The sequence below is a fragment of the Sus scrofa genome, chromosome X (assembly GCF_054392235.1).
Source record: "Sus scrofa isolate SSC_HxYL_T2T_F1_AM1 chromosome X, Sscrofa_HxYL_maternal_Yorkshire_Landrace_v2.0, whole genome shotgun sequence".
Taxonomy (NCBI): Eukaryota; Metazoa; Chordata; class Mammalia; order Artiodactyla; family Suidae; genus Sus; species Sus scrofa.
Window position 1 is genome coordinate 46,537,968 of NC_139401.1, and position 11,443 is coordinate 46,549,410.

The 11,443-nt window shown below is 50.7% G+C and overlaps 1 long non-coding RNA gene across 2 annotated transcripts in view; it reads right to left on the reverse strand.

Annotated features, from left to right (window-relative positions):
* LOC110257658 (uncharacterized) overlaps positions 1-11,421 on the reverse strand; it is a 36,609-nt gene extending 25,188 nt beyond the window's left edge. For both annotated transcript variants that reach the window (XR_014835867.1, XR_002340570.2), the window contains exons 1-2: positions 11,345-11,421; positions 1,284-1,333 (exon numbers count right to left, since the gene is read on the reverse strand). This is a non-coding gene — a long non-coding RNA (uncharacterized LOC110257658). The remainder of the gene's footprint in view (positions 1-1,283; positions 1,334-11,344) is intronic.
* Between the last annotated feature and the right edge of the window lie 22 nt (positions 11,422-11,443).

Sequence of the window (11,443 nt, forward strand, 5' to 3'; positions counted from 1 at the left end):
TCGTGGGTCTAGTAACGGTGGTATTTCAGTGCAAGTCTCTGTGTGTGTGTATGTGTGTGTGTGTGTGTGTGTGTATGTGTGAGAGAGAGAGAGAGAGAGAGCGAGCATACCATGTGGTGTGTGCCATGTTGCAGTGCCTCTAAGTGGCTGACAACAGGGGCAGTCCTGTGTACACTTCTTTATAGAAGTATCAGCACGAGGAGTTCCTGCCGTGGCTTCGACTAGTATCCCTGAGGACAAGGGTTCGATCCCTGGCCCTGAGCAGTGGGTTAAGGATCTGGCGTTGCCGTGAGTTGTGGTGTAGATCTCAGATGCAGCTCGGATCCTGCATGGCTGTGGCTGTGGTGTAGGCCGGCAGCTGTAGCTCCGATTGGACCCCTAGCTTGGAAACATCCATATGCTGAAGGTGCGGCCCTAAAAAGACAAAAAACCAAACAAAGAACTATCAACACGTATAGTTTCAGCCAGTGTGAGCTAGGGAGCCTCTTCCAAGGGACAATAAACAGACATATGTTGAGGACAGGAAAGAGAAGAAAGGGTGGGGTGGGAATGGTAGCTGGCAAGAAGGTCAGAAGGCCAGCGCGGGACCATGAGGCTGTCCCCGGGCCTTCCTGCCACTCATCTCTTATCTCTCTCCACCCAGCTCGGCCTGCAGCCATGTGGGAAATGGCAGAGAAGGAGAGGGGGAGATTAGGAGGACAAAATAGGCTCTGGGGTTGATATTTAGACCCTGAAGTTCGGGGAGCTCCCCACAGTGCCGTCTCCTTCTCCAACACACCTACTCACCTGGGGGAATGGTTCCCCCACCCCTACAGAGCGGAATCTGCACTTCCATTTTTTTTTTCTTGGTCTTTTTTGTCTTTTCTAGGGCCGCACCCCATGGCATATGGAGATTCCCAGGCTATGGGGTCTCATCAGAGCTGTAGCCGCCGGCCTACACCACAGCCACAGCCACACAGGATCCGAGCCGTGTCTGCAATCTACACCACAGCTCACGGCAATGTGGGATCCTTAACCCACTGAGCGAGGCCAGGGATCGAACCTGCATCCTCATGGTTCCTAGTCGGATTTGTTAACCACTGAGCCATGACGGGAACTCCTGTACTTCCATTTTAACAACCCTTACACAGGAGCAGGTGACATCCTAAGCCAGATGGCTTAAGTGGCTCAACCGAGACCACACAGCTGGTGGCACAGGGCTAGCCAGGCTCTGTGGCTTAGGCTCCACCTCCGCCCTCCCACAGGTTCCCAATAGCAAGCAGCATCCTTAACTGAGTACTTACTGTGGGTCGGCAATGGCTGAGAGGCTTCAGTCACTTTAGTTCATCAATGCCTTGAAAGAAGAAAAAAAAGACTGAGGAAAGTATGCTTATGATGATCATTTTATTTTATTTTTCGTCTTTTTAGAGCCATACCCACGGCATATGGAAGTTCTCAGGCTAGGGGTTAGATGGGAAGCTGCAGCTGCCGGCCTACACCACAGTCACAGCAACGCGGGATCCACAACGAGGGATCGACAATGCAGGATCCGACCTATGTCTGCGATCTACACCACAACTCATGGCAACACCAGATCCTTAACCCACTGGGGAGGGCCAGGGATCAAACGTACATCCTCATGGATACTAGTCAGGTTTGTTACAGCTGAACCACGATGGGAACTCCATGGTCATTTTACTAATGAAAAACCGAGGCTCAGCAAATGCCCTGACCACACTGAGTTTAAGGAGTGGACTTTAGATGGGTGACACCCTCCCCATCGCCACCACCAAAGTGAGTCTTGCTCACACTTAAATGGGCTGCTTCTCTTCACAGCTTCTCCCTTGGAGCCCGAGAGATGGGGACTGTGGGCCTGCCCATCCTGAACCTAGTGTGGGTGAGCAGCCGTCCGCAACAGAACAGCACCCCTTCAGCAAATCGCCACACTAGCCCACTGGAGACTCATAGTAGTCCACGGGCCCGTAAAAGCCTCAAGCTTGGCTGCCCCACAGAACCCCAGCTCTCTCGCCCTGGAGGAGCCCCTGGCTTTGTCTTGAACAGAAACTCTTCTGAGGAGTTCACATCATGGCAGAGCGGAAACGAATCTGACTGTTAACCATGAGGACGCAGGTTCAATCCCTGGCCTCTCTCAGTGGATTAAGGACCCCATGAGCTGTGATTGCCATGAGCTGTGGTGTAGGTTGCAGACATGGCTCGGATCCTTCATTGCTGTGGCTGTGGTGTAGGCCAGCAGCTGGAGCTCCAATTCGACCCCTAGCCTGGGAACCTCCATATGCCACAGCGCGGCCCTAAAAAAGAGAAAAAAGAGAAAAGGACGAGGTTCCTATAGCAGGCTAGGGCAGTTGTTCTTATAAGGTGTGGGGACTGGCATATTTCCACACAGACTCTCAGAGGGGAATATTTTTTCTTTTTTTTTCTGTCTTCTTAGGGCTGCACCGTGGCACATGGAGGTTCCCAGGCTAGGGGTCAAATCGGAGCTACAGCTGCCCGCCTACACCACAGCCACAGCAGCGATGGATCCAAGCAGCATCTGTCACCTACACCACAGCTTGCAGCAATGATGGATCCTTAACCCACTAAGCGAGGCCAGGGATGGAACCTACATCCTCATGGGCAGTATGTCAGGTTCTTAACCAGCTGAGCCACAACAGGAACGCCAGGAACTTAGTTCTGAAACCCTGAGGAAAATCTCTAAGTATCAGCAGGAAACCCATCCGTCACCTTGCACAGAAGAAACCCCTGCCTGACTCGCCTTACTCCTGGTGGGAATCTCTGAATTCACACTGTAAAAAAGCTCCTGCAGGAGTTCCCATCGTGGCTCAGTGGTTAACGAATCTGACTAGGAACCATGAGGTGGCGGGTTCGATCCCTGGCCTTGCTCAGCGGGTTAAGAATCCAGTGTTGCCGTGAGCTATGGTGTAGGTTGCAGACGCGGCTTGGATCCCGAGTTGCTGTGGTTCTGGCGCAGGCCGGCAGCTACAGCTCCGATTAGACCCCTCATCTGGGTACCTCCATATGCTGCGGGTGTGGCCCTAGAAAAGGCAAAAAGACAAAAAAAAAAAAAAAATCCCCTGAATCAGCCCACACAGAAATGCCTGTCCTGACCCTCTTCCCGAGGTTCAATCTCTTTAAAGGAATCCTGTCTTCACCTTGGACGGGACACCTCTGTCCTCACACTGTACGGGGGCCCTGCCCTCCAGGCAGCACATTCTTAAAATACTTTACTCACCATAAAAATCTAATTCTGAACCACAGACCTGGTTCTCTCCATAGAAACCGGTCCTCAACCTCTTCAGCAGTGGTTGCCTCCCTGGCTGACAATGACTCCCGACTCCCGTCACGTCACTCGGGACAACAATCCTGGTCTCACGACCCACCCTGTAGAGCCTGAGGGAACCCACAATCTGATCTAACTCTCAATAGAACCTCAGTCTTTTTTTTTTCCTTTTTAGGGCTGCACCTGCAGCATTTGGAGGTTCCCAGGCTAGGGGTTGAATCAGACATGCAGCTGCCACCCTGTACCACAGCCACAGCCACGCAGGATCCGAGCTGCGTCTGTGACCTACATCACAGCACATGGCAATGCCAGATCCCTAACCCACTGAGCAAAGCCAGGGATCGAACCCACATCCTCATGGATACTAGTAGGGTTTGTTAACCGCTGAGCCATGAAGGGAGCTCCTGACAGAACCTCAGTCTTGATCTTATACAGAAAACCCTTTCCTGACCCTGTGTCAGGGACCCCTACCCAGATCCTCAACTTTAAGCCCATATCTCATCCTATACAGGCACCTATGGCCTCACCTATCAAAGGACCCCCTTCCCAGACACTGTAGAGGGCTCTCTGACCTCACCCTATGTTAGCTTCATGGCCTTGATCCTGTACAGGAAGCTGTGACTACAGCTGTGCTGGAACTTCTGACCAGACTCTCTGCAGAAAACCTTTTCCTGACTCTCACCAGAAATACTTCACTCATTTATAGTAATCTCTGACCTGATCTTTTATAGGAACTCCTAACCCTCCCCTCCAGAAATACTTTCTTAACCCTGCATGGGAAACCCAGTGATCTCTATGACAGCCCCTGCCCTGGCCTTGTCCCAGAAGCCTCACTCTAGCCCTGTCTGGACCCACCAAAAGAAACACTGACCAGAGTTCCTGTTGTGGCTCAGCAGTAACAAACCTAACTAGGATCCATGGAGATGCGGGTTCAATCACTGGCCTCACTCAATGGGTTAAGGATCCTGCGTTGCTGTGGCTGTGGTACAGGCTGGCGGTTGCGATTTGACCCCTAGCCTGGGAACTTCCATATGCCATGGGTATGGCCCTAAAAAGCGAAGGAGGAGGGGGGGAGGGGGAGGACGAGGACGAGGAGGAGGAGGAGGAGGACGAGGAGGAGGAGGACGAGGAGGAGGAGGATGAGGAGGAGGACGAGGAGGAGGAAGAGGAGGACGAGGAGGACGAGGAGGAGGACGAGGAGGACGAGGAGGAGGAGGAGGAGGATGAGGAGGAGGAGGATGAGGAGGAGGACGAGGAGGAGGAAGAGGAGGACGAGGATGAGGAGGAGGAGGATGAGGAGGAGGACGAGGAGGAGGAAGAGGAGGACGAGGAGGAGGAGGAAGAGGACGAGGAGGAGGAAGAGGAGGACGAGGAGGAGGAGGAGGACGAGGAGGAGGACGAGAAGGAGGAGGAGGACGAGGAGGACGAGGAGGAGGACGAGGAGGAGGAGGACGAGGAGGACGAGGAGGATGAGGAGGACGAGGAGGAGGACGAGGAGGAGGAGGAGGAGGACGAGGAGGAGGACGAGGAGGAGGAGGAGGACGAGGAGGACGAGGAGGACGAGGAGGAGGACGAGGAGGAGGAGGAGGAGGACGAGGAGGAGGAGGACGAGGAGGAGGAGGATGAGGAGGACGAGGAGGCGGCGGCCGGGGCGACGACAACGATGACGATGAAGAAGACGACGACGAAGAAGACGACGAAGACGAAGACGGAGACGAGGAAGAGGAAGAGGAAGAAGAAGAAGAAGGAGAAACACTGACCTGAATCTCTGAAGGTAACAGTTCCTACCTTGGTACAGGATCTTTGTCCTAACCTCACACAGGACCACCCTCTGAGTCCCAGGAGGAATCTGTGTCCTGAGCAGATAGAGAAAACCCCACTCTCACAGTTAACGGGAATCTTTGCCACTTGGGAGACATCTAAGAAATGAACCTTGGAGTTCCCGTCGGAGCTCAGTGGTTAACGAATCCGACTAGGAACCATGAGGTTGCGGGTTCGATCCCTGGCCTCGCTCAGTGGGTTAAGGATTCGGCGTTGCCATGAGCTGTGGTGTAGGTCACAGACGTAGCTCGGAACTGATGTGCCTGTGGCTGTGGCGTAGGCCGGCGGCTACAGCTCCAATTTGACCCCTAGCCTGGGAAGCTCCACGTGCCGAGGAAGCAGCCCTAGAAAAGGCAAAAAGACAAAAAGACAGAAATACCTGGTCTGAGTAGGCTGTGACCCTCTGGCCTGATCCGCTTCAGAAAACCACCCTCTTGGCCTCTAAAGGAACAGTTAATCTTTTTTTTTTTTTGGCCGCCCAGCAGCATATGGAGTTTCAGAGCTAGAGATCAAATTCAAGCCACAGTTGCGACCTACACCAAAGCTGCGGCAATGCGAGATCCTTTTAACCCACTGTGCCAGGCAGGGGGGTCGAACCTGCAACTTGGCACTGCAGAGACACTGCCGATCCTGTTGTGCACCTGGGGGAACTCCAGAAGAGCTCAGCTTAATCTGCACAAGAAAAAAAAATGCCTTCGCATTCTTCCCTCTCTCTCTACGATGTTTTGAACCCTCATATTTTTATTTAAAAAAAATTTTTCTTTCTGGGAGTTCCCATTGTGGCTCAGTGGTAACGAACCTCACTAGTATCCATGAGGATGCAGGTTCAATCCATGGCCTTGCTCGGTGGGTTAAGGATCTGGCATTGCCGTGAGCTGTGGCATAGGTCGCAGACGTGGCTCAGATCTGGCATTGCTGTGGCTCTGGCAAAGGCCCGCAGCTGCAGCTCTGATTCAACCCCTAGCCTGGGAACTTCCATATGCCGAGGGTATGACCCTAAAAAGACAAAAAAAAAAAAATCTTTTTTTTTTCTAATTATAGTTGATTCAACCCTCATATTTTTCTACAAATCTGCCTTACCAGATAACAGAATCATTCTCCTGACCTCAGACAAGAAACACTAACTTGATCCTATAAAGAAACCCCTACAGCTACACAGAACCCGTCCTGATACTTTATGAAGAGAATTCTCTATAGCAGTGCCGTCCAATAGAAAAACAATTTGAGTCACATGTGTGATTTAAAATTTTCATATAGCTGCATTAGGAAGAGAAAAAAGAAAAAGGTGAAGTTAATTTTAATGATATATTTTACTTTACTCAATATATTTATATACAGTCGATTATTGAAGCTGTTATTTCTTTGGGTTTTTTTCGGTTTTTTTTTTTTTTTTTTTTTTTTTTGCTTTTTAGGGCCACACCCATGGCATATGGAGGTTCCCAGGCTAGGGGTCAAATTTGAGCTGTTGCCGCTGGCCAACACCACTGCCACAGCAGTACCAGATCCAAGCTACCTCTGCGACCTACACCACAGCTCACGGCAGCACCAGATCCTTGACCCCCTGAGCGAGGCCAGGAGTTGAACCCACAACTTCATGGTTCCTAGTCGGGCTTGTTTCCACTGCACCACAACAGGAACTTCTCTTTGGGGATTTTTTTTGCTTTTTAGAGCCCCACCCACAGCATATGGAGGGTCCCAGGCTAGGGGTCTAATCAGAGCTACAGCTGCTGGCCTACACCACAGCTCATGGTAATGCTGGATCTTTAATCCACTGAGTGAGGCCAGGGATCGAACCCAAAACCTCATGGTTACTAGTTGGATTTGTTTCCACTGCACCATGATGGGAACTCCTGAGGGCTTTTTGTTGTTGTTGTTTTGGTTTTTTTTTTTCTGGCTGCACCTATAGCATGAGGTAGTTCCCAAGGGAGGGATTAAACCTGAGCCACAATAGTGGCAACACCAGATCCCTAACCACTAGGCCACCAGGGAACTCCCTACAGTTGACTCTTGAACAGTGAAAGGGGGTTGGGGCACCAATACTCCCATGCAGCAGAAAAACTATGTATAACTTTACACTCAGCCCTCCATATCCTTGGTTCCTCCGTATCTGTGCATTCAACCAACCTCACATCATGCGGTACTGTAGTATTTACTGAAAAAAAAAAAACTCCATATAAGCCGACTCACTCAATTCAAACCTGTGTTTGAAGAGCAAATAGTATATCTTTTTTCTTTTTGTCTTTTCAGGGCCATGCTCACGGCACATGGAGGTTCCCAGGCTAGGAATCTAATCGGAGCTGTAGCTGCTGACCTATACCACAGCCACAGCAACACCAGATCTGAGCCTCATTTGCAAACTGCACCACAGCTCACGGCAATGCTGGATCCTTAACCCACTGAGCAAGGCCAGGGATCGAACCTGCAACGTCAAGGTTCCTAGTCGGATTCGTTTCTGCTGCGCCAGGACAGGAACTCCAATTATTTTCATACTTAAAAAAAAGCCGGTGTGGGAGTTCCCGTCACGGCTCCCATCTCAAATTCGACCAATCACATTTCAAGATCTCAGTGGCTAGCGGCCACCACACCGGACAGCACAGCTCTGTGGCATCTATAGAACCTGTAGCAGACACCTGTTTCTTTTCTTCCTAAGCGCACACACTTTTCCAACCTCCATTCCAGTTATATGTGGACATGGGACAGAGCGCTCACCAATGGACTGATACACGACACTTCCAGGCCTGGCCCCTAAGTCTCTCACACAATCCTCCGCTCTCTCTCCTTCCCCATCTACCAGCTGCCAGGTGAGACCTCCAAGGGCTCAGAGGAATGCAGAGCTGCAAAATGGAAGTTGCCTGGGTCCATGAATGACCAATAATAAATATTCCCAACAGCTTTTGTATAAGTAGAAAATCAACATGTATCTGTGAAGCCTCTGAGGGGCTGGGTTTTATAGCAGCTGACATAATTTAGCCCAATTCATAAAACCACTTGGCTGAATCTCACCAAGAACACCTGATCCAGGAGTTCCCGTCGTGGCTCAGTGGTTAACGAATCCAACTAGGAACCATGAGGTGGCGGGTTTGGTCCCTGGCCTTGCTCAGTGGGTTAAAGACCTGGCATTGCCGTGAGCTGTGGTGCAGGTCGCAGACACAGCTCGGATCCCATGTGGCTATGGCTGTGGCGTAAGCTGGTAGCTACAGCTCCGACTTGACCCCTAGCCTGGGAACCTGCAAATGCCACGGAAGTGGCCCAAGAAATGGCAAAAAAAAAAAAAACAAAAAACCCTGATCCTAACGTCTACACGAACTCAACTCTGAACTGGTACAGAAAACACCTGTGCTGACTCTGAACTGGGCTCCCTGATCACTTCATAGGAACTTGTCATAATTCAGTTTAAGGAGCTCCATCCTGAATTTGTATGAGAACTCCTAGTCTGGAGCTCCCTAGACGCAACTGGTTTGTCCTGTCTAGAACCCTTGCTTGGTTCAGTAGAGGAACAATACTATAGAAACTATAGGCATCCCTATCCTCACTCGGCCCAGGAACATTTGCTTGACCCCATACAAGAACACCAGAAATGACCTGACCTTATCCATCAATCCCTGTCCTCACACCTCACACAAAAGGAATACCGTAAGTCAACTATAATGGAAAAAAAGTCATAAAAATAGGAATACCTCTCCTCAGGAAACATAGAACCTCTGCATTCATCCTAGAAAAGAATCCCAGACAGATAAAACCAAAGACTGACACTCTATAACCAGGATCAGCACACTCCAGCCCTTCAGGTCAAAGCCAGACTGCAGCCTGTTTTCACACGTGGAAGTTCCCGGGCCAGGAACTGAACCTGCACCACAGCAACAACCCAAGCCACTGCAGGGACAATGCAGGATCCTTAGCCCACTGCACCACAAGAGAAATCCTGTTTTCACATTTTTGAAGAGAAAGAAAGAAAATGGGCAACAGGAGTTCCTGTCATGGCTCAGAGGAAATGAATCTGACTAGTATCCATGAGGATGCAAGTTCAATCCCTGGCCTCACTCAGTGGGTTAAGGATCCCGTGTTGCACTGAGCTGTGGTGTAGGTTACAGATGCGGCTTGGATCTGGTGTGGCTGTGGCTGTGGTGTAGGCCAGCGGCTACAGCTCCAATTCAACCCTTAGTTAGAACTTCCATGTGCCATGGGTATGGGCTAAAAAGCAAAAAAAAAGAAAGAAAAGAAAGGGGGGAGTTCCCGTCATGGCACAGTGGAAACGAATCCGACTAGGAACCATGAGGTCGCAGGTTCGATCTCTGGCCTCACTCACTGGATTAAGGATCCCTCGTTGCCATGAGCTGTGGTGTAGGTCGCAGTCGCGGCTCGGATCTGGCGTTGCTGTGGCTGTGGCATAGGCCAGCACCTGTACCTCCAATTAGACCCATAGCCTGGGAAGTTCCATATGCCGTGGGTGTGGCCCTAAAAGACAAAAGGCAAAAAGAAAAAAACAGACAAACAAAAAAAGAAAATGGGAATGAAAGAGAGGGTAGGGAAAGGAAATAAGAAGGAAAAGAAAAAAAGAAAGCCATGGGGTGGGAGAGAGTTGGGAGGGCGCATTGTGGGGGGGGGCGCAACTCCCCCCTACCCATACACTTTCTATTCCAGCTTGCGTGCAGAGGTTACCCACTGGAGGGAGCAGACAGGAAGAGCTGTCACCCAAGAAAAACTCCCCTCCCAAGGTCCATTCTGACTCCCCGGCACTATTATCACAATTTCCCAGAGGAGGAAACTGAAAGGAAATAAGAAGGAAAAGAAAAAAAGAAAGGGAAACAAAAAAAGGAAAGGAGGAGTTTCCTGGCGGCCTAGTGGTTAAGGATTTGGCATAGTCACTGTGGCTGTGGCTCAAGATCCATCTCTGGCTTGGGAACTTCTGTGTGCCATGGAAAGGCAAAAGAAAGAAAAGGAAAGAAAAGGGAAGGTGTTCCCGTCATGGCTCAGCAGAAACGAATCTGACTAGCATCCACGAGGACGCAGGTTCAATCCCTTGCCTGGCTCAGTGGGTTAAAGGATTCGGCATTGCACTGAGCTCTGGTGTAGGTCTCAGACACGGCTCCAAACTGGTGTGGCTGTGGCTGTGGCTGTGGTGTAGGCCGGCAGCTACAGCTCCGACTGGACCCCTAGCCTGGGAACCTCCATATGCTGCGAGTGCAGCCCTAAAAAAAGAAGATGAAGAAAAGAAAAGAGAAAGTGAAAGAAAGAAAAGGAAGGAAGAAAATGCCCCAGAGGCCAGTATGTGGCCTGCAAAACCTAAAATATTTACTATCTGGCCCTTTACAGAAAAAGTTTGCCAACCTTTGTTGTACAGAAACCTCCCTTCTGACTATACAAAAAAAGTGGGTCTTGGCCCTTACAAGACTCCCTACTCTTTCACTTTGCAAGCATCACCTCAGAACGTTCCTCTGTGTTTATCACTGCATATACATGTTTTCTCTGGCGTACGTGGAGGTGTAAAGGTCTTTTAGCTGCGACCCTCTTCCACTGGGACAAAAGACACGTTCAGGTAGGAAAAGAGTGGAAGGGAAGACTAGGTTGAAACGGGTTTGCAAGAGTGTCAGAGGGCCCAGCTACTGGGCGGTGGGGCTGTCAATCTGTTGGTTAGTCAGCGATGCTGAACCCCAGACCCCTTATCTCTCCCGCCCCAGCCTACAGCCCGGTAGGAAATGGTGAAGAATGAGAGAGGGAGATTAGGAGGACAAACCGGCCTCCTGCCAGGCTGATATTCAGACATTTAGCCATGGGGTGGGAGAGAGTTGGGAGGGCGCATTGTGGGGGGGGGGGCGCAACTCCCCCCTACCCATACACTTTCTATTCCAGCTTGCGTGCAGAGGTTACCCACTGGAGGGAGCAGACAGGAAGAGCTGTCACCCAAGAAAAACTCCCCTCCCAAGGTCCATTCTGACTCCCCGGCACTATTATCACAATTTCCCAGAGGAGGAAACTGAAGCACAGAGTCGTTCAGTAACTTGCCCAAAGTCACATGGCTAAGTCCCATAACCTCAGTTTCCTTATCTGCAAAGCAGCCTTAGTACTGGGAAGTACCTCATAGAACTGTGGCTTACGACAATGCCTGTCACATACAACTTGCTATCGTCACGATCATTCCCCCTTCCATTCCACCATCCATTTTCGCGGCAGACTATTAATAGCTAACATTTGGTGAGTGCTTCCTTGCGTACCACCTTAGTGAATATGAACTCAGAAAATTCTCACATTTGTCATCATCACCACTCCCTTTTTGGCCGCCACCAGCCTCGTCCAATTTCCACCGCGCTCCAGGCCCAGCCACCAGCCCGCCCGCGCTACGTCATC